Source organism: Cupressus sempervirens, chromosome 3 (genome assembly GCF_028749045.1).
Source record: "Cupressus sempervirens isolate cs-2001-9-10 chromosome 3, ASM2874904v1, whole genome shotgun sequence".
In the NCBI taxonomy this organism is placed as follows: Eukaryota; Viridiplantae; Streptophyta; class Pinopsida; order Cupressales; family Cupressaceae; genus Cupressus; species Cupressus sempervirens.
The window spans coordinates 1089021260-1089049214 of NC_143120.1; the positions used below are offsets into that span (position 1 = coordinate 1089021260).

General features: G+C 36.9%; 1 protein-coding gene across 2 annotated transcripts in view; it reads left to right on the top strand.

Annotated features, from left to right (window-relative positions):
- The window catches only part of LOC149570566 (PRP38 family protein), a 131896-nt gene that overhangs the window by 16406 nt on the left and 87535 nt on the right, over nt 1–27955 (top strand). The gene's annotated exons all lie outside the window — the stretch shown is intronic.

Consider the following 27955-nt stretch of genomic DNA (forward strand, 5'->3'; position numbering starts at 1 on the left):
ACAAGATAAACAGCAAGAAATGGAACCCAAACCAAATTTCCTTGCCATCAACTCCTCAACACAAGGATCAAATGCTAACTGATGTACATACCCTATAGTATAATGCTGATAAAAAGAACCAACCTCAGTCAACAGCTCACCATGAACAAGTGATACAACCCACTGTGACTGATCACCAGCTAAGTCAAGAGATGCCATAGCCAAAGGAGTAGAATCAATAACAACCACCGCCGAAGCATCACTCCCAAACTCCTGCTCTAAGTCATGTATTACAAAGCTGTCAGCCGCAGAACCTATCGCCATGTCATGCCCATCACAACTCTCATCCCGAGGCGTCAAACCGTCCCATAACTGATGACGAGCACTAGGAACCAATGTACATCTCTGTCTTATCATCTCATCAACATGGTCATCAAAGGTAAATTGATGAGCATACCTCACAGTGTAATGCCGATAGAATGCGCCAATCTCAGTCAGTGGCTCAGACTGCAATCCAGATGAAACTAACTGCAATCGATCACTAACCAAGTTGGAACTGACTACTACCTCCGAAGACATCGCCAAGGGAATAGTATTACTAGCAGGAACCATGCCAACTGTCGGCTCACCAACATCACACATGATCTTTGATACAACATCTCTAGTCTCCGTGCCATCAGTACTAGAGGCCACCACCATGTCAGGCATACAACAATCTGCTACAACACCCAACTCAACTGAACTTGACTCTAGTGGGAACGAACCCGATATGCCAATGTTAGTATCAAGGATGGATGCATCCCCATCTCCACTGTCTCTGATAATTTCAACCATGGACACCCTCGAATCACCAGACACCACAGCTTGTGACTGTACAAAATCTGGTAAAGACTGCAATCGCTCTAACTCCTTGGTCACCTTAGCCAAATGAAACTGTGACTCCTCGAAAGCCAACTGTGTACTCTCAAGAATATCAGAAGTCACCTCGAGCTGTTGAGTAAGCTCACTCACCTCATCTTCCTTGGCCAATAATGCATCGTATGCTGTACTCCCCCACTCCATAAGATAATCTCTGTCGGCTACCAGCTGCATATAATTCTGTCTCAGAATCCGAATAGCCTCCCGTAAAGAGTGGATCTCTATCAAGGAAAAATAACTGCCTCCCTGCTCATCACTAGTAGGAGAACCCCATCCATAAACTGCTAACAACTGTCGAGCAACATCGAAATGCTGGCAAGCAATAGCAATGTCTCGCTCACTAACTCTTAACTGATTAGACATATGATGGCACTGGCTAGACTGTCTCCTACAAACCTCCTCTGACGCACTGTCTAAAGGAGTATCCTCAAAGTTACTGGTCTCTAGAGTATTACCATCCATATCCTGCGAATCAACTCCAAAGCTCATATCAACATACGGAGTATCAAAAACTGTAGCACTGCTGTCCAACTCCTCTGTACCAAAAGAAACTACCAAAGAAGCTAAATCGTCAAAACTACCCACTGCATCCTCCTGGATGTCATCAAGGCCAATATGATCTTGGGACTCATCTGTACACACTGCCAAAAATGAAAGATCATCAACAAATTCCAACAAGAATGGTCGACTGGATATATGAACAAAGCCCAACACCGGTATATAAAAACTAATACCAACATCGGACCAGCTGCTGGCACAAGAAAAGACAACACCGTGCAATCTACTAATCAAATCCATGATAGCACCCAAACAATCACTGCTACCAAAAAGTGATAAAGATCTCCAGTCGACTGAATCCCAAACGCCAATATAACAATCTCGAGTCCATATTCGTAAACTATAATCAGCTGGTAACTCAAGCAAACTCCTCACCTGAGTAATATGACTAATACCAACTAACTCTACATACCTGTTTGACATTTTCCTTGTATCCTAAATGTGAATGCAAGATGAACTCACAACATTATCAACGACCACATATGATCCGCCTGCCGTAGAAAATTGAATATCAGGAGTGCAAGATGAAACTAAGCTCAGCTCCATGCCATGCTCATTCCCATGTCTCTCCCAGTACTGTAATGCCAATGGAGTATTCATCCAAGAAGCTCGAATGTCCTCAAGCTCGCGAGAAAGCCTGTCAACTTCCTCCTTTCTCCTCAAGGCATCTGAATAGTCTCCGACAAGGCTAAGAAGATGGTCACGATCTGATAGAAGATGTAAATAACTCAACTTCATCGTTCCCATTCCTTCCCTAATCACCTGTAAGTCAACACAAGAAGACTTTCCCTGAACTCCCTTATGTCTACCTTGTAACTGAATCATCCGAATGTGATCCTCTATCATATCCCGCATCTTGTCATGATGAGATAATGAAGTCACAATACTATCTTCGCTCACCTTGAGCTGGCTGGACAAATCCTGTGAAGTACTACCAGCCTCAACCTCATGTGATGAAGCATCTATCTGTGCCTGGTACTCTCTCTTAGCAAAGTCATGAATGCTCAATGTCTACTCATCTCTACCAAGTATCTCACCATCATGCACAACAATATCCTCATAATCATCATCTGAACCCACTATGCTGTAGTCACTGCCTATTGGAACCAAACCGTCCTGAGTACCTGAGACATCACCCTTTGGCAGCCTGTATACAACTGTCTCAACTTGAGTACCAAGTTGACAGTTACTATCCATCAGCGTAATATCCTTCACCACTTCTTCTTGTGGCTGAACTGAAACCTCTGACTGGTTGCAAACTTGTTTCTCGAACTCCTCATTAAGGTTCTTAGTAACATCTCTCACTGTATCAGTCAATGCTTTGCGAGAAGATTTGCCAAATCAAAATCCAGTCGACTTATCCAACTTAGCTGGGTCGGACAGCCTGTCATTTATACGGTGGTGCTTAACCAACAGTTCAGACATGTTATGCCTTATTTTCCTAAGTTCATCTCGAATGTTTGAATAGCCATCCTTTCCACAATTCCGACTCTGGATATTGTGTCTATCAATTGTCCAAGATTGTGTCCTCAGAGACTTTGTACTGTACCTGTCCATTTTGGATAAAGTAGAGTGCTGATCACTCATGTAAGTCGGTTCTCACCCCACAGGATGGCAAGAAAACCGCTTTGATACCACTGTAATAACCCCAATAGGTTATAACTTCTTCAATCACAAAAAATCCTTATACTTGAGTTGTTTGACATTTTGTCAAACACTTTGCAAGCAAGGGTCATCTGACTGATATAACTTTTCAGATTGCTGCAGTGATTCTTGTTTGGATTTGCCTCAAAGAAAATGCTTACAAAAAGACTCCAGATTGTCTAAACAATGACCTAATATGAATGTGCAACTAATTTTGGCAATATTCAATACATATATGTGACTTAAACTACTTGCAAAATGCAGCTACAACAATTAGTAATTATGACAAATACTTTGGATGCAACCTAGGATGGCATTAATGCACTTACAACCAAGTGGCATTAATATAAACACTTAGTATGCAAAATTATAACATTATTTATGCCAAAAAGAGAACTTAGAGCCAATTGATATTTTGTCAAACAATTGGAATGCAAACTAATAAGCTGATCATCAACTCTAGAGTTGCAATATAGATAGTCTAAAAATTACAATGCTCTTTCAATTGCAAAATCTTAGCCTTCCTTTGATACCAATAATGCCAATTGGCAAACAAAGACAAGTACAATGTAAAATAATGAAGTGCTGAAGCTATATTTTGTACTCAGCTGAAAACCTACATTTCTCAGAAAATATGCCAAATGAGAAGTGAAGAACCTGATTGTGGATGGTTGTAATATTTTCCTTCAATGCTGCCCCTTTTGCTTTTCTTTTTTCCGATCTACTTTTACCACTTGCTTTTTCCGGATTTGCTTTTTCGTTTTTGCTTTTTCAAACTGCTTTTTCGGATTGCTTTTTTCGAAGCTGCTTTTTCAGCCTGTTTTTTTTCGAACTACTTTTTCGGCCTGCTTTTTGTACTCAAATATTTTTTCTCAATGTAGCACAAATAGAAGACTGAAGTATCTTCTTCCCAGCTGCAATAATTCAAGTGATATTTCACACTCTCAAAATTGCGTACCAATTGAGAGTTTTCGTTCTCAATGGCCAGTTGTGACTATTTCAGAAACCCTAGGCTGCACAATGCACATCAACAAACATCAACATTAACAACAACAAATCTGGATGATTAGAATGAAGCCCGGGGTGCCTATTTATTCTTTTTCCTCCACTTTTTCCAAAAGCTTGTAGAACATTATTTTATTTTATCTATTAAGTGACTTTATAAAATATTTTATAATTCAAGTCACTTTATTAAATTAATTAAATATAAAGTTACCTTTTAATATTTATTTATTTGATAACTTTATAAATAATTAACTTAATACCACTTATTTATTTAATTAAAATAATTAATTAGTCATCCTCATAAAATATTCATTATTTTGGACAACCTAATTAATTAAATTAATTAAATCAAATTGCCTCCAAAATGGGGACATGACAGCAACAGATCCGATGTTACTAGCACTTACAACAAGTAGACATCCAGCAGTGGTGGAGATGGGCATCCTGGGTACGGTGCTAACAGATACAATAGTAGACTGAGGATCGGGAGTGAATGTGATGCTGGAAGATATTTGGAAAAAACTTGGACAACCAACACTATGGCCACCCACCTTTCAGTTACTTACAGCAGATCAACATGGAATAAAACCTTTGGGCACTCTGATGGCGCAGCCGGTAACAATTGGGACACAACCAATTTTGCTGGATTTTGTAGTCATTTCATTAAAGAGAAGAGGGTATGACGCCATCCTAGGACGAGGGTGGTTGGTGTAGGCTAAGGTAAAGCATGATTGAAAAAAGAACACCCTGTCAATGGAGAAGGGAGGTAGGAGATTTATAATCGATTTGCATACACAGATGGTAGGAGAAGAAGCCGCGTCATCGGACTCAGAAGGCGATGGCGAGAGTGACGACGAAGGGAAAAGAAGGATGGAACCAGATGATGAAGGGGTATTGAGACTAGAAGGAGGCTCAACTGATGACGACTTAGACTCCGTGAATGGACTGTTGCATTGGCAAATGGAAGATTATGAGGTCTGTCCGAGTTGCAATATTTTGAGTGTCGAGGAGGGAAAAGAAGGCCATGAATTTCCAAAGGAGTACAGTGAACTCAAGGAGGGAGAAGCGCAGGTGGATGAAACACCTGCCCATACGTCCAGTAAAAATAAACCGATGAAGTATGAAGAGCCGATGGTGAAAACAATGAACCTGGGTGATGAAGAAAATCCGAAGAACATTCTTGTAGGAAATGATTGGAACCCAGTATTGAAGGCAGCAGCTTGGACGTATAAAGACTTAAAAGGAGTACCACCAGAGCTATGTGTCCACCGAATACCATTAATCGAAGGTGCGGTAACTGTACAGAAGCGGCCGTATCGAAGGAATAAGAACTATGCAGCATGGGCCACGAAAATTGCACAAAACAGATGGAAGATATGGCGTCAGAAGCTTTTAAAATTAAACAATCTTCAACCCGGCCAGTTAGTACTGAAGTATAACAGACGGAATGGAATCAGACTTCGGAAGTTCAAAGTCAAATGGGTCGGACCATACAAGATACGGGAAGTTGGATATAACGAGACAATTAAGTTATGGACACTCAATAGGAAGGAAGTAGTAGCCAATGCAGTAAATGGTTCGAAATTAAAAGTCTACCATGAAAGAAATAACGCACCTCCATGGACGAACAACTGAGAAAAGAACAACTGTAAATATTGTATATATGTAAATACTGTACATATGTAAGATAAGAGTTAAGCATAAATTTTGAGTGCCACTGCGAAGTAATAAAGTAAAGAAAAATGTGTAACAAATGTTGTACGGGCCTTGAGGGATATATTGTGCAGGAGTTAAAAACACTGTACGACATCTTGGGAATGGAAATCAAGAAGACTGTATTGACACTGAGATATGCGGACTTAAGGAGCAGATCAGGCAAAGAACATAACAAGAACAGGCTAAGACCTATATAGCCAGAGGAAGTAGGACATCAGATATTATAGACCGTACGGCCAGCACAAGAAGACCGTACGACCAAGGACGTCAAGTATTATAGACCGTACGACCAACAAGGAACAGAGGTATGGCTGAACAAGTTGCCGTACGGACAATGGATAGACAAGCGTACGGCTGGGAGAGCTCATTAAATAAGAGTTTTGATGACCGTACGGCCTCAAACGGAGTTATGTTGGAAATAATAATAAAGCAAGCTTAAAATTTGACATGATCGTACGATCACTAGATGACTGTACGACATTGAGTTTTGTTAAACCGTACTAGAACATACCGTACCGTACAAAAGATAGACAGTATGACCCCAAGTGGAAAAGACCATACCGTACGGTGGAATAGCGAAGGGTGCAAAGGAAGACCGTACGGGCATAAGGCAAGTCAAAATACAGAGAATCATCGATGTCCGTACGGCCCAAAACATAAGGGATAGCGTAAGACCATGCGGCCTGTCTGTACGGATTGAGGGCAAAGTGAAAAAGACCGTACGGTCTCAAGACACGAAAACGCCATCATACTGAGTGGTGACCAGAATAAAGCCGCAAGGAAAAAAATAGCCAGAGATGAAGGGTATCAGGAAAGGAAGAGGAATTGCTATAGCCGATTCACAAAGTAAGTTTGCAGGAAAGAGGAAGTGGAAGAGCTAAAAAAAAAAAAAAAAAAAACGACGACAGATTCTAGTTGTTCGGAATGAGTAGCAGATGATGCCAAAGGGAAGGGGAAGCATTAGTGGTTGCCAGAAAGAGAATCGACAGAAAATGACAGGAATGGTGTGTTCCGTGCATTTCTGTATGAGGTTCGAAGTGCTAATTTGGTCTTGGCGGCGAGGGGCAGCGTGCTGCCCCAGGACCCCGCTGGGGGTGTTGCCCCCTAGACCCCCAGTCGTTGCGGATATCAGTCATGAGAAGTGTGACCAGTTGATGAGACCTAGAGCTGTTGCTGTAGGCATGAGTGTTTGTGTGTTAGAGGAGGCACTTGGAGTAGGTGTTGGGCATGAGGTTGTCTTGGTGGATGCGTAGAGAGCTCGGGAGGAGCTGATCATCCAGTTGAAGGCAGTATGGCGACACTTGGCTCAGTGTAACCAGGAGTTGGAAACAGAGAAAGCAGCACAGATGGCTATCAAGGTCAGCTAAGGAGATAGTATTGTGTTAGCAGAGGCTAGAGATGCAACGTGGGTTGGAGACCAGTTTGGTGCAGGCATAGGATGAATGTGAAAGTGATGCGACAAAAACAAATCTATCTTGTTGTAGTTAGTCAATTAATGTATTTTGTTGTTAATTTGTCTCAGATATTTTGTAATTGTCGTCCGGAGACGACCTTTCTTTTGGGGGGGGATGATGTTGTCAGTAAAATGTATAGTGTAGCCGACGGGTAGAGTAGTATCCGAACGGGCGCGTGACGCTTGAGTCACCCCTTCGAAAAGGTATATGTACATGTCCGAGATGGACTTTGGAAGCATCATTGTAATCGGAAATCATTGTAGTCATTGTAATCTGCAAATGCATACATGAATAAAGTATCTGTTCGGAATTGAATCGTGTTATACTTGTGTTGAACTTCTTACCCTATGCGGTAAACACCAAAGACATTGTTGAAATACCAAATACCCAAAGTCCTTCATGACTCAACTCAATTACAGATACTCTTCCATAGAGGAAGCATCAACGTTTAGTCCAGATAAACAATAGTGCTCCATACCATTGGACTGATGCAATCTTTGCATCATCTAATCTAAAGTAGGCAGGGGCATAACCCCAAGCATATCTCGCAAATACTCAAATGTATCCTTAGGTAAAGGCTTTGTAATTATATCTGCAATCTGCTTCTTTGTACCAACATATTCCAGTTTGATCACTTTGTTTGCAACTTTCTCTCTCAAAACATGATACTTAATAGATATTTGCTTTCTTTTAGAATGTAATATAGGATTCGTAGACATATTTAGTGTACTTGTGTTATCACAATGTATAACAACAGGTTCAGTAAATTGAACTCTAGTATCCTTCAACATCTATTTCATCCGCATGATCTGATTGCAATTAATTGCTGCTGCTACATATTCTGCTTATACTGTGCTCTGTGAGATACAATCTTGTTTCTTTCTTAGCCAAGAAACCAATCTTCCTCTTAAGAAAAAAGCTTCACCACTTGTACTCTTTCTGTCACCCATTGTGCTTGCCCAATCCGCATCAGTATATGCACATAGAGTAAAGTCATTTGATATGTCATAGCACAACCCAAAATCAGGTGTACCCTTCCAATATCTGAAAATCCTCTTTATTGCCGCATAATGTGCTTCCTTAGGATCAACTTGAAATCTTGCAACAATGCCATCTGCATTAACTATGTGTGGTCTTGTATGAGTCAAATATTTCAAACCTCCAATCATGGATCTGTACTTCTTCTGCTCAATAGTAGGCGTCTCATCTTTGCTAGATAACGTATGACTAGTTACCTTAGGTGTACCAACAGGCTTACAACTCTCTGAACCAAATCTCTTTAATAAGTCTTTCAAATACTTAGTTTGAGAAATGAAAACACCTTCATTGTTTTGCACAATTTGCAAACCCAAGAAGTACTTCGTCTCACCAATCATGCTCATTTCAAATTCTTTCTTCATCTCAATAGCAAATGCTTCACATGCTTCATCATTTCCTCCAAAGATTATATCGTCCACATATACTTCAATAATTAGCAAACCATTCTCAATGACTTTCAAATACAAGTTGCTATTTGCAATACCTTTAGTAAATCCCAATTTTGCAAAATATTTATCCAACCTCGCATACCAAGCTCTAGGTGCTTGCTTCAAACCATACAGTGCTTTCTCCAACTTGTAGACCATATCCTTCTTTTGTCAAAAAAAATCCTTCATATTGCTCAATATAAACTTCTTCTTCAAGTTCTCCATTCAGAAATGCTGATTTCACATCCATCTGATACACTTTGAATTTCTTGTTAGCCGCATAAGCAAATGTCTCCTCATAATCTATACCTTCTTGCTATGAATATCCTTTGCATGCTAGTCTAGCTTTGTTTCTCACGACCTCACCTTGTTTATTCATTTTATATCTGAAAACCCATTTAGTTCCTATAATGGTCTTATCCTTAGGTCTAGGAACTAATTCCCATGTATCATTCTTCTCAATATGATCTAACTCTTCTCTCATAGCTTGAATCCAAAAGTCATCTTTGCTAGCTTCATCTGTGCTTTTAGGCTCTACTTGAGAAATCAAACGTAACTCTTCATTTACTCTGTTTCTTGCCATAACTCCTCTATCTTTGCTTCCAATAATGTGTTCAACAAGGTGATTCTTTGTCAAATTCTTACAACTTGGAACTCATTCTGCAAATCATTGTTAGTTTCATAAAACAATTCAATATTTTCTTGGTTAGCCTTAGGATTAGCTTCTTCATCAAAATCATAATCAAGTATCCTTTCTTGAACTCCAAACTTCTCATCCACTTTCACATTTGCGCTTTCAACAATAGTCTTAGTCCTCAGATTAAAACATCTATAAGCTTTGCTTTTCAATGAATAACCAAAGAACATACCTTCATTGGTTCTTGAATCAAACTTACCAATGTCATCATCTCTCTTGATGTAACAATTGCTTCCAAAAATTCTAAAATACCTCACTGATGGCATGTCCAAACTTTAAGTCATAAGGAGTTTTGTTTGTACCTTTTCTGATTTGTACCCTGTTCATTGTGTACACTGCTGTATTAACTACTTCCCTCTAGAATCTCTTTGATACATCATTTTCAAAATCATAGCTCCTGCTGCTTCTGTTACAGACTCGTTTCTTCTCTCAGCTATACCATTTTGCTCAAGTGTTTTAGGAGCTGAAAGCTGTCTCTTAATACCATTCACTTCACAAAAACTGTTCAACTCATTCGAGGTAAATTCTCCACCCCAGATCTTAAATACTTAATCTTTAATCGAGACTGATTTTTAACTCTGTTCTTAAACACCTTAAACTTCTCAAATGCTTTAGACATTTTTCTTCAAGAAATGCTACCCACATCATCCTAGTAAAATCATCAACAAGAATCATAAAGTACCTTTCAGATCTTAAACACTTAATCTTTAATCGAGACTGATTTTTAACTCTGTTCTTAAACACCTTAAACTTCTCAAATGCTTTAGACATTTTTCTTCAAGAAATGCTACCCACATCATCCTAGTAAAATCATCAACAAGAATCATAAAGTACCTTTCACCTTAGAATCCTTTTGTCTTTGTAGGACCACTCAAATCTGTTTGAACACTCCAATTTTGCTGTTGTAGTGAACTTTTTGCTAGGAAAAGGACTTTTCTTCTATTTAGCCATAACACATTCGTTGCATACAATGTTAGTAGGCTTCACAATTTTAGGCAAATCCCTAACAACAAGTGTACTGCTCACTTTCACAATATTATCAAAAATTATATGACAAAACCTTTTATGCCACAACCAGCTGTTATCAACCTTAATAACTAAGCATGTCATCTCTGTAGGATTCAATTGAAAAACATTACCTCTTGATCTTGTGTCGGTACCAATCATCTTTCCATTCTTATCCTTGCTGATACATGTCTTCTCTGTTAACTGTAATTGATATCCCTTGTCAACCAACTGACCAACACTTAGAAGGTTATGTTTCAGTCCATTGACAAAATAAACATCATTTGTGTTAGATTTACCATCAAGAGTAATAGATCCTATTCCCTTAATATGAAAAGCCGCATTGTTCCCAACTCCAACAATTCCTCCATCACAAATGTTGAACTCAACAAATTTATTCATATCACCAGTCATATGATGTGAACAACTAGCTATGATCCAATTAGCTTTTTTCTCCACTTGTGACACTAGGGCTCGTTCTTCTCTAACTTCTTTTTCATGACTTTCTTCTTTTATAGCAACAAATCCTAACTCATCATCACTTGCACTCAAAACTCTTTCATCTAGTCCATCATCATCATTTGCATACAAGCATTCTCCAGGCATTCTAGACTTGAATTTTTTTTTTGTACTTCTTCACTCTTTTAGGACATTTAGAAGTATAATGACGAAATTCATCACAAGTCCAATATTTAAAGATTTTCTTACCATCTGGTTCTCTTCTCACAAGTAGGGCGATTCCTTTTTTCAATCTTTCTATCTTTCTCAGATCTTGACCTATTGTTGCTAGCATAATCTCCACTGGTGCTTGCACTCCTAGATAGGGTAGGTCAAACACTCAGTGCGTTAAAGCTAGTCTCCACTCTAGGCAATCTCCAGACTATTTCAAACTTATTTCTGTTGCTTCCAACCTTACAAGAAGAGTCTCTCTAGAAAACTTCTCAATACAAGGTGTCACTTGCTCAATCATTTGCGCTATCTGCTTGAATGGTGGTGTGCAAGTTTTCAAGATTTTCCAAATGATCTCATCTTCTTCTTTAGATCCTTCACAAGCCTTGATTTTTGAATCAATTTCTGATATTCTTTCAATATAACTTCTTACAAATTCATCTTCCATCATTTTGGATTCTTGAAATAGATATATCTAATTTTGTAATCTAATTCTTTTAGCATGTTTATCATCTTCAAAAGTAGATTCCAAAGCTTTACAAATGTCACTAAATAACCTCAAAGATTTTACTTGACTTTACTCATTTTTAGGAAGAGCTGACAATAGTGCTTCTCTGGCAAGAATATTACACGTGAACAAATCTCTTTCAGCTTCATTACATTCTTCAAGATTGTTTTCTTCAACTATAGTCTTCCCATTCTTGCAAATTGATGTACTCACAAAATAATGTGATAATATATAAGTTCCTTGTAAGAGGATGGACTTTGTTAGGAGCCAATGAAATACTTTTAGTACACATTAGTCCTTGTACATATTAGTCCTTGTTAGGAGACTTTGAATCCTTGAGAGGAGATTCCAACCTTGTTAGGATTTGTAGAAGGCAGAAGGACTCAATGTCCAAACAACTTCAGTGCAAGCCCATGAACTCACTGTCCAACTGGCTCTGTATTATTCCTTTTAGAACAATAACAATTGATCAACTGTCTACTAACACTCTTTGCCAAATATAGTCACTACGCTCATTCACTGTGCCTATGCTGCACCAAATACTTCTTAGATCTCGATACCAGATCCGCAAACTCGCATCACAATAATTTCTTCGATCACTTACACGCATGCAACTCGCACTTACAATTCGCTTTCTATTTCAAAACAACACTTCTCTTACAATCACAAGGAAAATAACTTTCCTTTATGCCAAGCCCTCAAAATAATTTGTTGAGTTGGCTTTAAGGCTTTCTCAATTACAATTACAATAGGACATTATTAAGATAAAACAATACACGCTACATTACATCTTTTCATAATTACATAACGTTGTCGGCTCGCAGTCTTTACAAATCTTTCACACGTGCGACCTCAGACTTTGCGCACTCACTGATGTCACTATCAAGATGTCTTCTACCTCTGACTAACTGCGCTAAACTAGATTCTATCCTTGTTAGGAGATATAATACCAGAAACTGCTTCTAAGGAATTCTATCTATAAACTATCTTTTGTAAATCTCGAATAAGTGTCATCAATCTTCTACTTTCTGCATGTGCTCTTAGCCACATCATCAGGACACTCTGTAGAACATGTCCTCAACTTCACTTGATCTCATTGTCAATCCTCAAATTGTACGGTCTCTATCTCTGTCTTCTGCTCTGTCAGTCTTTACAGAATCATTAGTATGTTGACATCAATGACAAACAGTCATGAATGCAACACACAGTCATGCTAACATTTTCCCCACGTATATTTGTGTTTTCTATTCTGTCTCATTCTTGTAGTTTTATGATTCTAGAATATTAAATCTGTATGTTGTAATGTTGCTGAAATTTGTTAGATTTGTAAATTGCAATCACTTTCCTTTAAGCTTTTAAATATGGGAAATCAACTATGTTTGTTTCCACTTTTATGACATAGTAGTATGTACTGGTATTTTGTTATTAGAAGCTATTGAAGAAACCATTGGTTACTGGTTGTACATATTGATCTTAGATAGCTTTCTCAAATGCTCGTATTTCCCTTCATTTAGAAGAGTCCAATGGATATTGAACGATTGGTTCCCCAATGACTTGAGTTTTTAGCTATGCAATAGTGTTCCACTCCATTGTCCTCTTCACCAACCAGCTTTAGAATCATCACAAGCACACACAACATATATAGATATAAGAAGATATAGACGCATTTGGCGGAAGCGTCAATCTTTGCAACAATGATGCATAACATTGTATGGGGAAATCACAATTCCAGCATGTCGTTATATTGCCTTTGAGTTCTCTTTATCTAAATACTTTGATTTTAGTGCACTTGTATTTTATCCCTCTAAATCATTTTTTTATATAGCACATTAAGATCCTTTGCAAGTTACCACTTTGTAGTTTAGCTAGGGGTATGGTATTATGGTACTATGTAGTAATAAGTGAAGGAATGGGGTGTATATGCTTTCTAAGTAATTCCACTAATAAATGAAAATAGAAAAATGAAAATAGAAGTATTTATATCACATATGGGTAAATGTTAGTGGTAGGTAGTTGAATATTATTCAATTTAGGTAAGAGCCTAGTTTGAGACGTGTTAGAACTATTGTATATAGTTGAATATCATATTGAGATATTGTGGAGTGACTTCTGTTGTCGATAAATGTATCATGTAGCCGACGGGTAGAGTAGTATCCGAACGGGCGCGTGACGCTTGAGTCACCCCTTTGGAAAGGTATATGTACATGTCCGAGATGGACTTTGGAATCATAGATCATTGTAGTCATTGTAATCGGATTGTAATCTGCAAGTGCATACATGAAAAAAGTACCTGTTCTGAATTGAATCGTGTTATACATGTGTTAACTTCTTACCCTGTACGGTAAACAACTTCGTTACAGTAAAGGGCATTGAATGGTGTTTTGCTTACCTATTTTTGAATATATTTAAGAATTTTTACTATCAGGTTGTGCTGTTTTTGGTTTTTGACATTTGATATCTAATATATTTAAAATAGATCAATACTTTTGAAGTTGGGAAACACCATACAATGACACTTATTGAAAGGAAGCCAATCCACATTGTATCTCAATAAGAAGTCCCAAACACAGAAGATACTATTCACATGTCTCTTACGAGTCTTTTGCTTACAAAATATAATATTTAGAGAAAATGGAATAAATTATTATATTCTAATTAATTAGTGGGATAACTTACAAAGCATATGTGCCTTTATTTATTTATTTATTACTAGTTAATATGCCAAAATCTTCAACAACTGTTTGAGATTAAGATCAATTCATCTAAGTATGCATTTGTTGCTTCCTCTCTCAAATTTTCGATCCAAATGCTTATCAAAATGAAGAATTCATTGTTGTATGAAGAATATAAACTACTTACGACCTAGTGTTTTATGCCATTTTCCATGAATTTAAGGTTATAAGAACCTTATATTGGTAAACGAGTCCATCCGTACAAATTACAATCTGTTGTATTTAGTGGACAAAATAAATTGGAGAAAGTGAGGGATTAGAAATGGTGTAAAGTTCCCCTTGTTTTGAAACGTGTGGTAGCTATGAGACAGATCCTCCCATACTTCTGATTATTTCTGCAATTTTTGTTCTTCTATCTTGTTGAGTTTCATTTATCTCTATTGTTCATGAGCTTTATTTTGCTACTTTTGAAGCGCATTCCTATTTTGTCGATATCGTCCCTGTTTCTCTATTTTCCTTGTTAGTTTGTATTGGCACTGTATATGCCATGTGTCATGATCTACACTTATGGTGATGCAGCAACGATGACTATTTTCTTATTAGTGACTTGGCATTCAACGTATATCCTTGCATCTACTGGCTATTGTTATTGACCCTCTATTTTTCATCCTCATGTATTTAATCTAGTCGTTGGTTACTCTTCGCCAAGTTGTCAACGACTCTTCTTCTCTTCTTGTCGGGCAAATTTATTCCCCTCTTGGTAACCACCTTTGATTGGTTTTCGTTGGCATTTCTTCTTTGTTCTCTTTTGGAATTGTTTACACACTCGGATTTTAGCAAACATAATTATTATTTTTTGGTGCTAGCAAGTAACTTCGTGTATGGAAGTGGAAGGTTACACAATTGTGCATGAGAATTGTTTTGGTGCCGTATATCGAAAGGTTTTGTTGTGCTTAAGAGAGTGAGTTTATGATTATTGAGATTGGGCAATTTGTTATTGAGCATTTTATGTTATGTATTCAAACTTTTATTTGTTAATGCTGCAAGTGCATGCAATTTGATTTTGGTGTGTGTATCTGATAAATTTTACCTTGTGTTTTACAAGAATATTGATACTTTCTTAAAATTTATAACACTCTGATCAATGTGTGATCATAGTGTTTGAAGATTTTTTAAGTGGCAGCAGTATTGTGATAATTTTGATAAAATTCAATAAATATGCATCTCTTGGCAGGCTTGGTTGTGTTCCTCTATGTATTATAAAGTAATTGGTAAAATATTTGCTTGTTATTAATAGAGACCGAGAGGTACATATGTACAAAAGAATAAAGAGATGTTTCCTTAGGAAATGCTCGTAAAGAATAGAAATATTCTATTCTAGCTAAAAGAAAGCTAAATAAAGCTAACAGATAACTACAACTAATTAAATATTAGAAACGTTCTAATATTTACAATAGATTACAAACAGATAACCATTAACTAATCATAGAAGCTTATCTATTATTGTAATACCCTTCCTTAATGGTTAATCTATCCAGAGCACGAAGCTGTCAAAAGGCATAAAAGGCAGATTCTGTATGCTCAGTGTGCTCTGCACTGTTCGTTTTGAGCTACAAACCAGATTGCTTAGATAGGACAGCTGAGCGCTTCCTACATTTGACCTTCATGTGCCCATACTTGTGGCAATAGTTGCATTGAATGTTCTTTTTCTTGGAGCCTTCCGAAGCTAGAGTAGAGGACTTCTACTAAGAAGATTGTTGTGAACCAAAACCACCCACTTATTGCTGTCGCGATATTTGAAGATGGTTAGGATCATCTGTTTCTACGTGCCATAATTGCGAACGTTGAACTTCTGATTTCCCTTGAGCAAAATATTAGTCAGAGATACCATAACACGTTTTTTAGTGAAAAATGTGAAAATTTGTGAAGGCACATGTTTTGAGGCAAAAAAATGGAAGACCCAAAAAATTTGAAGGGGTACGCATAAGGGAGCTCAAAAAAACCAATAAGAATATGTTGTCGGTTTTCGGATCCATTGGCTCGAAAATTGAGGCACACAAATTAAGGTACCCAAAAAAAATAGACAACCCAATTGAGCTCTTAAAAAACCATCAAGAATCTGTTAATTTTTTTGATCCAGTACAAAAATTTAGGGTTTTGAAAAAAACAGCCTTAGCTGCAAAAAGCTTAGAAAAATGACGAATTTGTAGAGAAAATTGTAGAATTTGGGCACAAATAACCAGCAAAGGTTTGTAAAAACCTAGACGCCTCCAAATAGGCAAAAATGCCACTTTTTAAAACAAAATGGAAAAAATGGGCCACAAAACAGACATGCGATTTTCAAAGAAATGTAGATGCGACTGGGAAAAAAATTCAGGCGTGAGTTGTAGAGAAATGGTGCCCAACAGACCTCCATGTGAACAACAGAGATTTCAGAGGATTCAATCGTGCTAGTTGCAGACAGAAGATCGTGAGTTTGCAGGCTAGAAAAAATCACGAGTTACAGACAAAATGACATGATGTTTTGGCAGAAAACCCTAGTCGAACTAGAGGTTTTGGAAGCAAATATGCATGAATAATTTTGAAAATATAAGGTAGATAATTTCAACCAAGAAATTATAATTTTTTTTGAAATTTTTTAGAGCATTGGCTCTAATACCATATTACGAAGTAATTGGTAAAATACTTGCTTGTTATTAACAAAGACTGATAGGTCTATATATAGTATATACAAAAGAATAAAGTGACGTTTCCTTAGGAAATGATAATATTCTATTCTAGCTAAAAGAAAGCTAAAGAAAGCTAACAGATAACTACAACTGATTAAATATTAGAAACATTCTAATATTTACAATAGATTACAAACAAACCGTTAACTAATAATAGAAGCTTATCTATTATTGTAATACTATGAAGAGGGTTTATCCCAGGATAACTTTTGTGCTCTCTGCATTTGTTCTATCAATTTTATATTCTTATATGCTTTTGGTATAAATTCAACATGGTATTGGAGCAGGTCTGAAGAAATTTGATCCAGAATTAGAAGCATTCCTAAATTGTGCTCTTTGTTTCTCTTTTAGCTACTTATTCCTAGTGTGTGAAAATGGTGAATGGGTTGAAAGTTGAAGATAGGTTAGATGGCTTCTCAAATTTTGCTTCATGGAAGCCTAGGGTTCTTATGTCTCTTGAAGAGAATGATCTCTTGGATTATGTTAATTTTGATGTTGGAGAGCCATCTAATGAAACTTAAAGAAATTAGTGGAAGAAGACCAAGATTATGGCTAAAAAGATCATGATCGATTTTATCAAGGATCATTCAATTCCTGTTATTTCAAAATTGGAATCAGCCAAGGAAATGTTCAAGATTCTTAAGGATTTGTATGAGTTTGATAATACCAATAGAGTTCTTGCATTGCAGTGTCAACTGCTGCATGTAAAAATGGAAAGGGGTGACTCTGTAGTTTCATACTTTATGAGAATTACAGAATTGAAGGATCAGCTCAATGCAATTGGTGAGACATTTTTAGACAAAGATCTTCTCATGCTTGCTTTGAAAGGACTTCCCATTCTTGGGAATCATTCATTTAGGGCATTAGTGGAAGAGATGAGCTTCCAAAATTTGACAGGTTAAGGGCAGATTGTATTCAAGAAGAATGCAGATCAGAAGCAAGAAGAAATGGTTGTAGAAATCATCATGAAGATGATCCTGTTCTTGCAACTCACACTTAAAAAGGAAAAGGGAAGAGAGTTAACTTTCAAGAGGTTCAGAGATTAAAAACTTTGAATCAACTCCTGACTCTAAGAAAGGAAAAATAGATCTTTCAGAACTTCAGTGCTTCAGGCGTGACAAGTATGGGCACATTGCTAGAGATTGTTATTTTGGACCAAAGACTCAATCTGCTGCAACAATTGTAGAAAATTCTTGAGGTATTCTTATTTATATCTGCACTTTCTAGCAAGGTTGCATGGGCACAGGGGTACTTGGGTGCTGAGAGTACCGGTAGAGGTGTGGGTATGACTATTTTTCAAAATAGGGGATAGGGGTACCTGGGTATGTCAAACTTTTCTTAATTATAATTTAATATTTATAGAAAATCTGAAGTTATGAGTCGTGACAATGGTTTTTCAAAACAAGAGCAGTGCTGAAGTTTGCAAATGTAATGTATTGTTTTCAGTTTCAAATTTTTGATATGTTTGTAATAATAATATATGATAAATGTTTAGATGCATAACAGAGAGGCAAACTTAGAACATTAACAAGAAGATGATAAATCATATGACAATGACATATTGCGAATGATAAATTCCTGACTTGAACAGTGATAATGTTTACTGTTAATCAGTATTCTATCAAATTTTCAAATTCAAACTGATTACGTATTGAATGAAGCTTAATAAACAAGCTGATATGCAAACAAAAACCGAATTTTTTTTCATAAATCTTAATCAAGGTCCTTAGCTATGGCGCTCTCCACTGAGTACCCAGTACTTGGGTATGCATACCGGATGTATGGATATGTGTACCCATGCAACGTAGCTTTCTAGTAATATTCCTACAAGCAGCGATACATGGCTGATTAAGAGTGGTGCATCTCGTCATATCACTGGTTACAAAGAACATCTTCTTAATTTGAAGAAAAAAGATTCTCATCTTTAAGTCATTATTAGTGATGATGCAAGTTATTTAGTGAAGGGTGCTGGTTCTACCTCAATTTAATTAGATTGTGGAATTCCTCTTCATTTAAGTGATACATTATTTGTTCATGGCATAAAGAGTAATCTATTTCCATACCAGCGTTAGAAGACATATTATATCATGTTGCTTTTACTGATGGTAAAGTCTTGGCATAAAAAGAATTGCAGTACTCAATCAGCCATGAAGTTCGAGTTTGCCATGATAATATCTACAAGCTTTCAGCCTGTCCCCTACATGCACTTACACTTAATACTTCAGACTTGAACTTTGACACAAGAGATTTGGGCATTTAAATTTTAGGACATTAGCCACTATGGAGAAGGTTGTAGTTGTTCTCCCAAAGTTGAACAAAAATTATGAAGGGGTTTGCAAGCAGTGTTACACCGGCGCGAAGGTGCGGGGGGGCGTCGAGACGAGTTTCAGGTACGGGAAAATAAAGGGCCTCAATTTAGGGATGACGGGGGCACGACAGTGGTGCAGTTGCATAGTATTGTATATATGACTGAAAAATTATGAAATGATACTTCAATGTAACATGCCAAATATAGTTGAATATAGAAAATTGAAATGCAATTCATGAACCATAAGTTCAAACTTGAAACTTGAAACTTCATAACCATTACCAATGACCATTGAACTTAGTAAAATACTAAAACTTTTAAACATAATAATGATAAATAAAAAATATAAACCATGCATAGTACCATGTAGGTCAACCATTGACTATCAATTTATCAAATGACAAAGATGAAAGATTCAAAATTCATTGATCAAATATGAATATCATATATCATAAAGATGCTTATTAGGGTTCCCTTGCTTAAAGAAAAAATAAAAAACAATTGCAAAAAATGTTTTTTTTTTTTTTTTTTTGACTTTTTAGCCGACATGTTGGCTGCACCCCACACGCACCGTGGCCGCACCCGAGTGTGCTCCAATCTGTGCGGCCACACTTTTTGCGTGGTGGGGGTGCTCGGGTGCATAACATACCTGCACCGGCGACGTACACGCACTCGGTGCGCTGGGTTTTTGACTCAGGTGCGTGCACCTAGGTTACACTTTTTGCAAGGGATGCACTTTAGGTTAGAATATTAAGAGCACTTTTTATAGTAGTGAAAGTAGAGTTAAAGATATATTTAATACATTTAGATTTATGTGGTCCATTGTCAGTTGCTTTTCTTAGTGGTTTTTGGAATTTTGTTACATTCATAGATGATTATTCTTGTAAGTGCTAGAGCTATTTTCTTAAGTCTAAGGAGTCTGATGAGGTGCTGTCCCGTTTCAAAGAATTTAAAGCTCTTGTTGAAAAATTATCTAACAAAAGAATTAAAGATCTTAAGGTCTAATAATGAAGGTCAATATGTCTCTGGTATATTTCATGACTATTCTATTGGAGTTGGGATTAAGAGTGAGTTCTGCATTCCCTATAATCCTCAACAAAACGGTGTAGCTGAAAGAAATAACATGACAATTATTGAGGCATCAAAAGCAATGATTCATGATTAAAGCCTTCAATCTTTTCTATGGGTTGAGGCATGCAAAATTGTAGTTCATATTCAGAATTGTAGTCCTCATCGGTTTCTTGACAACATGACCCTTGAAGAAGTTTTTGTAGGTATCAAACCAAACATTAGCTCATAAATTTTGGATGTGCAATTTATATCCACATTCCAAAAGAGAAAAGATCAAAATTAAAACTTTTAAGAAAGAAAGGTATCTTTGTTGGATATAATGAATCTTCAAAAGCCTTGAAGATTTATATTCCAATTCAATGACAAATTAAAATAAGCAGGGATGTTACTTTTGATGAAGGTGTAGCTTACAAGATTTCCAATGAGTCTAACTTTGAAAATGGTGAGGAAGATTTTGAGCCTCTTCAAGATTTAGTGATGGCTGATCTGGATCCACCTTCTGAGATTCAGAGGGAAAATGTAGAGTTAGATGATTTAGCTGATCCAGTTGATCCTATACATTCTATTGATACTTTAGCAAGTCCTAGTAATACTTCAGCCAACGAGAAAAGACCATTGTGGGCCATGAACATTGTGGAAGAAGTTGAATAATATGCAGCCCGACGACGTGAGACTTTCAAAGAAAGTAAAAGGCCTCATAATTATGCAGACTATGTAGCATTAATGAGCCACATTATTGCATCTGTACCTTCCAGTGTTGATGGAACTTCTAATCGACAATTATGGAAAGATGCCATGATGGAAGAGTATTAGTCAATCATTAAAAATGATGTATTAGATAAAGTTTTCCAGATAGTTTCTTCCAAATGGTTGTAGATTAAACATGCTGTTGATAGTCGTAGAGAAAAATATAAAGCTAGGTTTGTTGCTAGAGGTTTTTCACAAAAAGAAGGGATAAACTATAAAGAAACTTTTGCTCATGTAGCTTGCTACACTCTAATGAGAAAACTAATTGCTATTGCAGTAGTGAAGGGCTGGAAACTTCAATAAATGGATGCAAAAACAACCTTTCTAACTAGAGTGATTGAAGAGGAAGTTTACATTGAGCAGCCAGATGGTTTTGTGATTCAGGATAGGGAGTCTCACATTTGCAGGTTTATATGGTCTTAAGCAAGTTCCTTGTGCTTGGTATGGGAGAATTGATCACTATCTTCTAAGCTTGGGTTTCCATAAGAACGATGCTGATGCAAACTTAAATGAAGACAAGGTGCCGATTCCTGTACTTTATGTTGATGATTTGTTTCTTACTAGTTATGATGATCTTATTGTTAAGTGTAAGAGAGAACTTACTTCAGAATTTGAAATGAAAGATCTTGGGTTGTTGCATTGTTTCTTTGGACTTGAGGTTTGAAAAAGATTGAATGAAATTATCTTCAGTCAAGGTAAATATGCAATCGATATTTTGAAAAGATTTGGAATGCTAGAGTGTAAATCTATGGTTACTCCTATGGAAGGAAATCTAGAAAAATTACACGAGGATGCAAGTCTATCAAATTTAGTTGATCGTACTACGTACAGGTAGCTTATTGGTTCCTTAACGTATTTGGTTAACACAAGACTTGATATATGTTATACAGTGAATATATTAAGTCAGTTTATGTGTGAACCAAGGTAAAATTGTCTTGTGGTAGCCAAACATATATTGATATATGTTTGTGGTTCAAAAGGATATGGAAACTTGCAAATTTCTCCAACTCAATGAAAAAGCTTTTATCAAGAAACTTGTAAATTTCTCCAACTCAAATATGTTCACGGTTTTATTAAGAAACTTGCAAATTTCTCCAACTCACTGAAAAAGCTTCTTTTTGATGAAGTTTGGAGTCCTTCACGAATTCCAAGAAAACTCCTCTTCTCTCTCCTGAACGATCTCAATAAATTCTTCCTTGCAAACTCTCTAAATTTCTCTCTTGCTCCTAATTCGCTCTTCAACTTTTTGTGTGTGAGAGATAGAATAAATGGTTTGATTATATAAGCCTTCCTAATGAAAAAGCTGCCATAAAGCTGTAGGCTAATATTAGGCAGCTGCTTTACTTAGCCACCAAGATTCCCATTTTTGTGTGACTTATCGCTTTTCTCCTTGTTTTTCAAAAGTTGCCATTTTGATGCTTTCAACTTCATGATGAAGCTAAGTCCTAATTCATCCATAAAAGCTGCCATAAAGCTGTAGGCTAATATTAGGCAGCTGCTTTACTTAGACACCAAGATTCCCATTTTTTTTGCCACTTGTCGCATTTCTCCTTGTTTTTAAAAAAGTTACCATTTTGATGCTTTCAACTTCATGATGAAGCTAAGTCCTAATTCATCCACTTTTGACTTTTTTGGAAATTAATTAATTAAGTAATAATTAAAAAGTCAATATCTAATCAATTTTCGTGTTTTAATCCAAAAAATCAAATTTTTTTCAATTTTTATCAATATTTCATTTTTGGGATTATTTTTCAAAATAATTAAATTGAATATCGATAAAAATTAATATTTAATCTATTGTTACAAATGTAAATGGCGGAATACTTGAATGAATTAATCAGAGATCAAACTGATCTATATATACAAAGAGGAGAGTCGAATAGAATAGAAACATTCTATTCTAGACTACACTTAAATATTAGAAACATTCTAATATTTACAAAGATATAATAAGATACAATAGTGAGCATTAAAAAGAAATATGAAGGTTATTTTAATACCCCCCCTTAATGCTCAATCTATTTACTACACCAACAGATCCCCTGAATTTAACAAACTTGTCAGGGCCAAGGGTTTTTGTGAAAATATCTGCTGATTGCTCTGAGGTAGGGACATAGCGTAATTGAATAGATCCATCTTCTACTAATTGTTGGATGTAATGGCAATGAAGCTTTATGTGCTTGGTTCGTTAATGAAACACTGGATTCTTGGCAAGTTTGTGTAAGCCCTGATTGTCTGAAAACAAAGAAGTCGGACCTGCTTGAGGAATATGCATATCTGCAAGCATCTACCGGAGCCAAACTGCTTCACAAGCTGCCTTGACGGCTCCTCTATATTCTGCTTCTAGAGAGGAGAGTGCATGTGCCTGTTGCTTCTTACTGGTCCAAGTAACTGCTGCAGATCCGATACTAAACACATAGCCAGAAGTAGATTTCTTGTCATCAACTGAGCCGGCCCAATCAGAATCGGTGAATCCACTGAGCTGAGGAGTAGTACTCCTTGTGTAAATAAGACCATAATCTGAAGTACCATGTACATAGCGTAACACATGTTTCGCTGCAATCTAATGATCAGTCTTGGGGTTTGTCATGAACCATGAGATGTAGCTAACTGCAAAACTGAGATCAAGTCTAGTAGTAGTAAGGTAGATGAGACTACCTACTAGCTGCCCGAAGAGTGTTTCATCTACAGGAGGAGAAACAGATTGTGCGGACAATTTTAGACCAGTCTCCATAGGAGTGGAGGCAGATTTGCAATCCTGCATTCGAAACCTATCAAGCAAACTTCTGGCATACTTGGATTGAGACAAAAAAATATTGTTGTCAGTCTGCCAAACCTCAATACCTAAACAATAATGAAGCAATCTGAGATCTGTCATATCAAAAGTTCTGCATAGATCCTGTTTGATTTCTAAAATCAAATGTTCTGAATTTTCAGTAATGATCAAATCATCCACATAGACAACAAGAAAAAGAATATCATTACGAGAGTGTTTAATATATAGATTACTGTCTGACGGACTACGTTGAAATTCTTGAGCAACCAAGTAATGATCAATCTTTATGTACCAAGCCCTAGGGGCCTGTTTAAGACCATAGAGGGCCTTCTGGAGTCTATACTTTGTGTTCTGAACCGGCAATCTTAAAACCTGGAGGTTGCGTCATGTAGACTTCTTCCTGTAATTCACCATTGAGAAAGGCGCTCTTTACATCCATCTGATGAACTTTCCAACCATACTGAGCTGCAATTGCAAGAAGAATGCGAATAGTGCTCATCTTGGCTGTCGGAGCAAATGTCTCATAATCAATGCCTTCGCGCTGGGTGAATCCTCGAGCAACAAGTCTGGCTTTGTATTTGTCCAAGGTACCATCTGCATGGTACTTGACCTTATAAACCCATTTACAGCTAATGGGTTTCTTCCCAAGAGGGAGATCTGAAAGAACCTAGGTGTGGTTCTTTTGAAGACTCTGAAGCTCAGCATCCATTGCTTGTTCCCATTCTGGAATTCCTTTGGCCTCTGCATATATCTGGGGCTCAGGGATACTGTGGATGTTGGCCATAAGAGCTATATTAACTGTGTTGTGCTGAAGGCTCTTATTTCTGGAGGTTCTACCCTCAATGAGTTCATCAGGACGAAGATCACTAATCGTTTGAGCCCACCATTTTGGCCGAAGAGTCAAGGAGCCAATATCAGATGCTGTCGGAATAGCTAGATGAGAAGCAGGAGCAGGAATTGTATTATCTGGAAGTGATTGAGGTGGTGTATTAGTAGCATCAGATGCTTCATATAAAATAGAAGAACCCAAGTCAGAGATTGCTGAAGATTGAATCTCGGAATGTGGTGGGGAGTCAGAGAGCGGAAATGGTCCAAGTTCCTCATCAAACACAACATCACAATTGAAGATTAAATGATCAGTATTTACATCAATCAGTCTGTAGGCCTTATGTGTGTGACTGTATCCTGTAAACATAAGTTCTTGGCTTTTGGAATCCAACTTAGTGCGTTTGGCATCAAGAATCCATACATATGCCAGAGAGCCAAAAACTTTCAAATGGTTGATCCTAGGTTTGCAACCAGACTAGGCTTCCTCAGGAGTCTTATGATTAACTGCAAGGGTGGGTGACCGGTTAAGAAGGTAGACAGCTGTGGATACTGCTTCTGCCCAATATTTTTTGGGAACATTTATATGTTCTAGCATAGCCCTAGCCATTTCTGTGATGGTATGATTTCGACGCTCTACAACACCATTCTGCTGAGGGGTGTGAGGTGTGGTGAATTGACGTCTAATGCCATGAGTAGTACAAAAGGTAGAGAAAGCAGAAGAACATAATTCCCCCCCATTATCGGTCCTAAGAGTACGGATGGAGGAACCAAACTCTTTTTCTACTAGAGCTTTAAACTGCTGAAATACAAGAAAGGCATCTGATTTTTGCTTGAGAAAATATACCCACATTTTGCGATTGAAATCATCCACAAAGAGTAAAAAATACCCATTCCCAGTAATAGGAGTATTCATAGGACCACATACATCAGCATGGACCAGTTGGAGTACTCTGGATGCCCGCCATGATTCACCATTCTTAAATGGTGTCCTATGTTGCTTCCCTGCTTGGCAAGCTCCGCAAACGCGATGGTTTTGGGTCTGAATATTAGGTAGGCCATGGACTAAATTATCCCAAGCAAGTTGTGCTAGATATTGAATGTTCAGATGACCGTATCGCTGATGCCAGAGACTGCTGAGAGCGGATGATTCGGCGATGAAGGCATGCTCAAGGGAATCGCCTGAATCTACAAGCCTATAAATACCATGATCCTCAAGACCGAAAGCAAGGGTAGTGCGAGAAGCATGATCAATAATCGAACACTTATTTCCACTGAAAATGACATCCAACTGAGGAGAGTGCTTCATAATCTGACTAACAGACAAAAGATTATGTTTCATGCCAGGAACATAACATACATTGAGAAACATGAGTTTTCTTCCTCTAGATTGAATCTGAACATTGCCCTTGCCGACAATATTGTATTCTTCGCCACCTCCAAAGATTACTGAGTTAGAATAGGGAGTGAATTCAACAAACCAATCACGCCTATGAGTACAATGTCGGGAGGCACTAGAATCGATGTACTAGGCAGAAGATTTCACATGATTTGCAAGTATGCTGGCCATAAAGGCATGGTAGATAGATTCTTTTTGCTCTGAGTGTTGGGCAGCATTGGCTTGCTGTTTAATTGAGTTTGACTTCTGATGCTGCTGATACAGATGCTTATAATATGTGAATATTTCAAATGGCACAAACTTCGAGGTGAGAAAATGAAAGACCCAGAAAAATTGGAGTACCTAGAAAAGAGCTCGAAAAACCCAAAAATAAAATGTTGTTGGAATCCGGATTTGCTGGCTCGAAAATCAAGGCACAAAAAACGAGGCACCCACAAAAATCTGATGAAGACGCATTTGAGATTTCAAAAAACCCACCCAAGAATATGTGATTAGAAATTTTTTCCGAAGTCAAAAAACTAAGGTTTTGAGCAGAATAACAGTTGGGGGCCAAAGAGGTCAAAAAGGCAGAAAAATGATTTTTGCAGGTAAAAAAACAACAAAAGCCAGCAGCAGAAACGCGAGTAGAATATCCAACAGGGATAGATAGACCCGTTTTTGAAAAAAAAACCAAAAAATCCCACTTTTTGAGATCTGGGTGTGAACAGATTTGAAAAAACGACCTTCAAATTTGTGATTTACAGACTAAGCCACGGGTTTCGAAGAAAAAAAATTTGCAAAAAACAAATCTACGATTTTCCAAGAACGCCAGTAGCTGAAGACACAATTTTTCAGTCGATTTGCACAGAGGGTTTTAAACCCTAGCTCTGATACCATGTTACAAATGTAAATGGCGGAATACTTGAATGAATTAATCAGAGATCAAATTGATCTATATATACAAAGAGGAGAGTCGAATAGAATAGAAACATTCTATTCTAGACTACACCTAAATATTAGAAACATTCTAATATTTATAGAGATATAATAAGATACAATAGTGAGCATTAAAAAGAAATATGAAGGTTATTTTAATATCTATATTAAGTAAATCCAAAAATCTCCTTGAAAGAAAATTGCTTTAAAATCCAACTTTTTATCCTTTACGATTTTTTTCCAACTTTTTGGTTTTTTGATTTTTCAATTGATTTCCACCATTTTGCTTTTTTTCCAAAATTTTCAAACTTTGACTCTTTTCAAATTTTAAGTTTTTAAATTTTTTCACATTCTTCCAAAATTTTTCAACCTTTTACGATTCAAACATGGCAACTTTGTAGTTTTTTGGAATTTTCGCACTATTTTGGATTTTAAATTTTTCTCATTGCCGTGGATTCTCCTAAAATTCCAAAATTCTCAAATTTTCTCGAATTTTTTGAATGTTTTCACAATCTTCACACTTTGGATTTTTCACAACATTTTGGATATTTCCCACACCTTTTTCCATTGTTCGAGGTTTTTTCCAAAATTTGACTTCTTAGATTCCCCCATCTTTTGAAAATTTCCAAATTTTCCAAGTCTTGGGATTTCTTTGAAATTCTAAATTTTTTTAAACATTTCCATTTTGTCCCAAATTTCCTTGGATTTTTCCAAATTTTCGAAAATTTTCCAAATTTCTGAGATTTTTTCAATTTTTCCCATTTTTCACAATTTTGATTCTCACGATTTCAAATTTCTCAAATTTTCCTATTTGTAAATTTTCATATTCCTTCGACTTCCAAACCCAATATTTTTTAGTTTTTACACATTCAATGCTTGAGCACATTTGGGAGG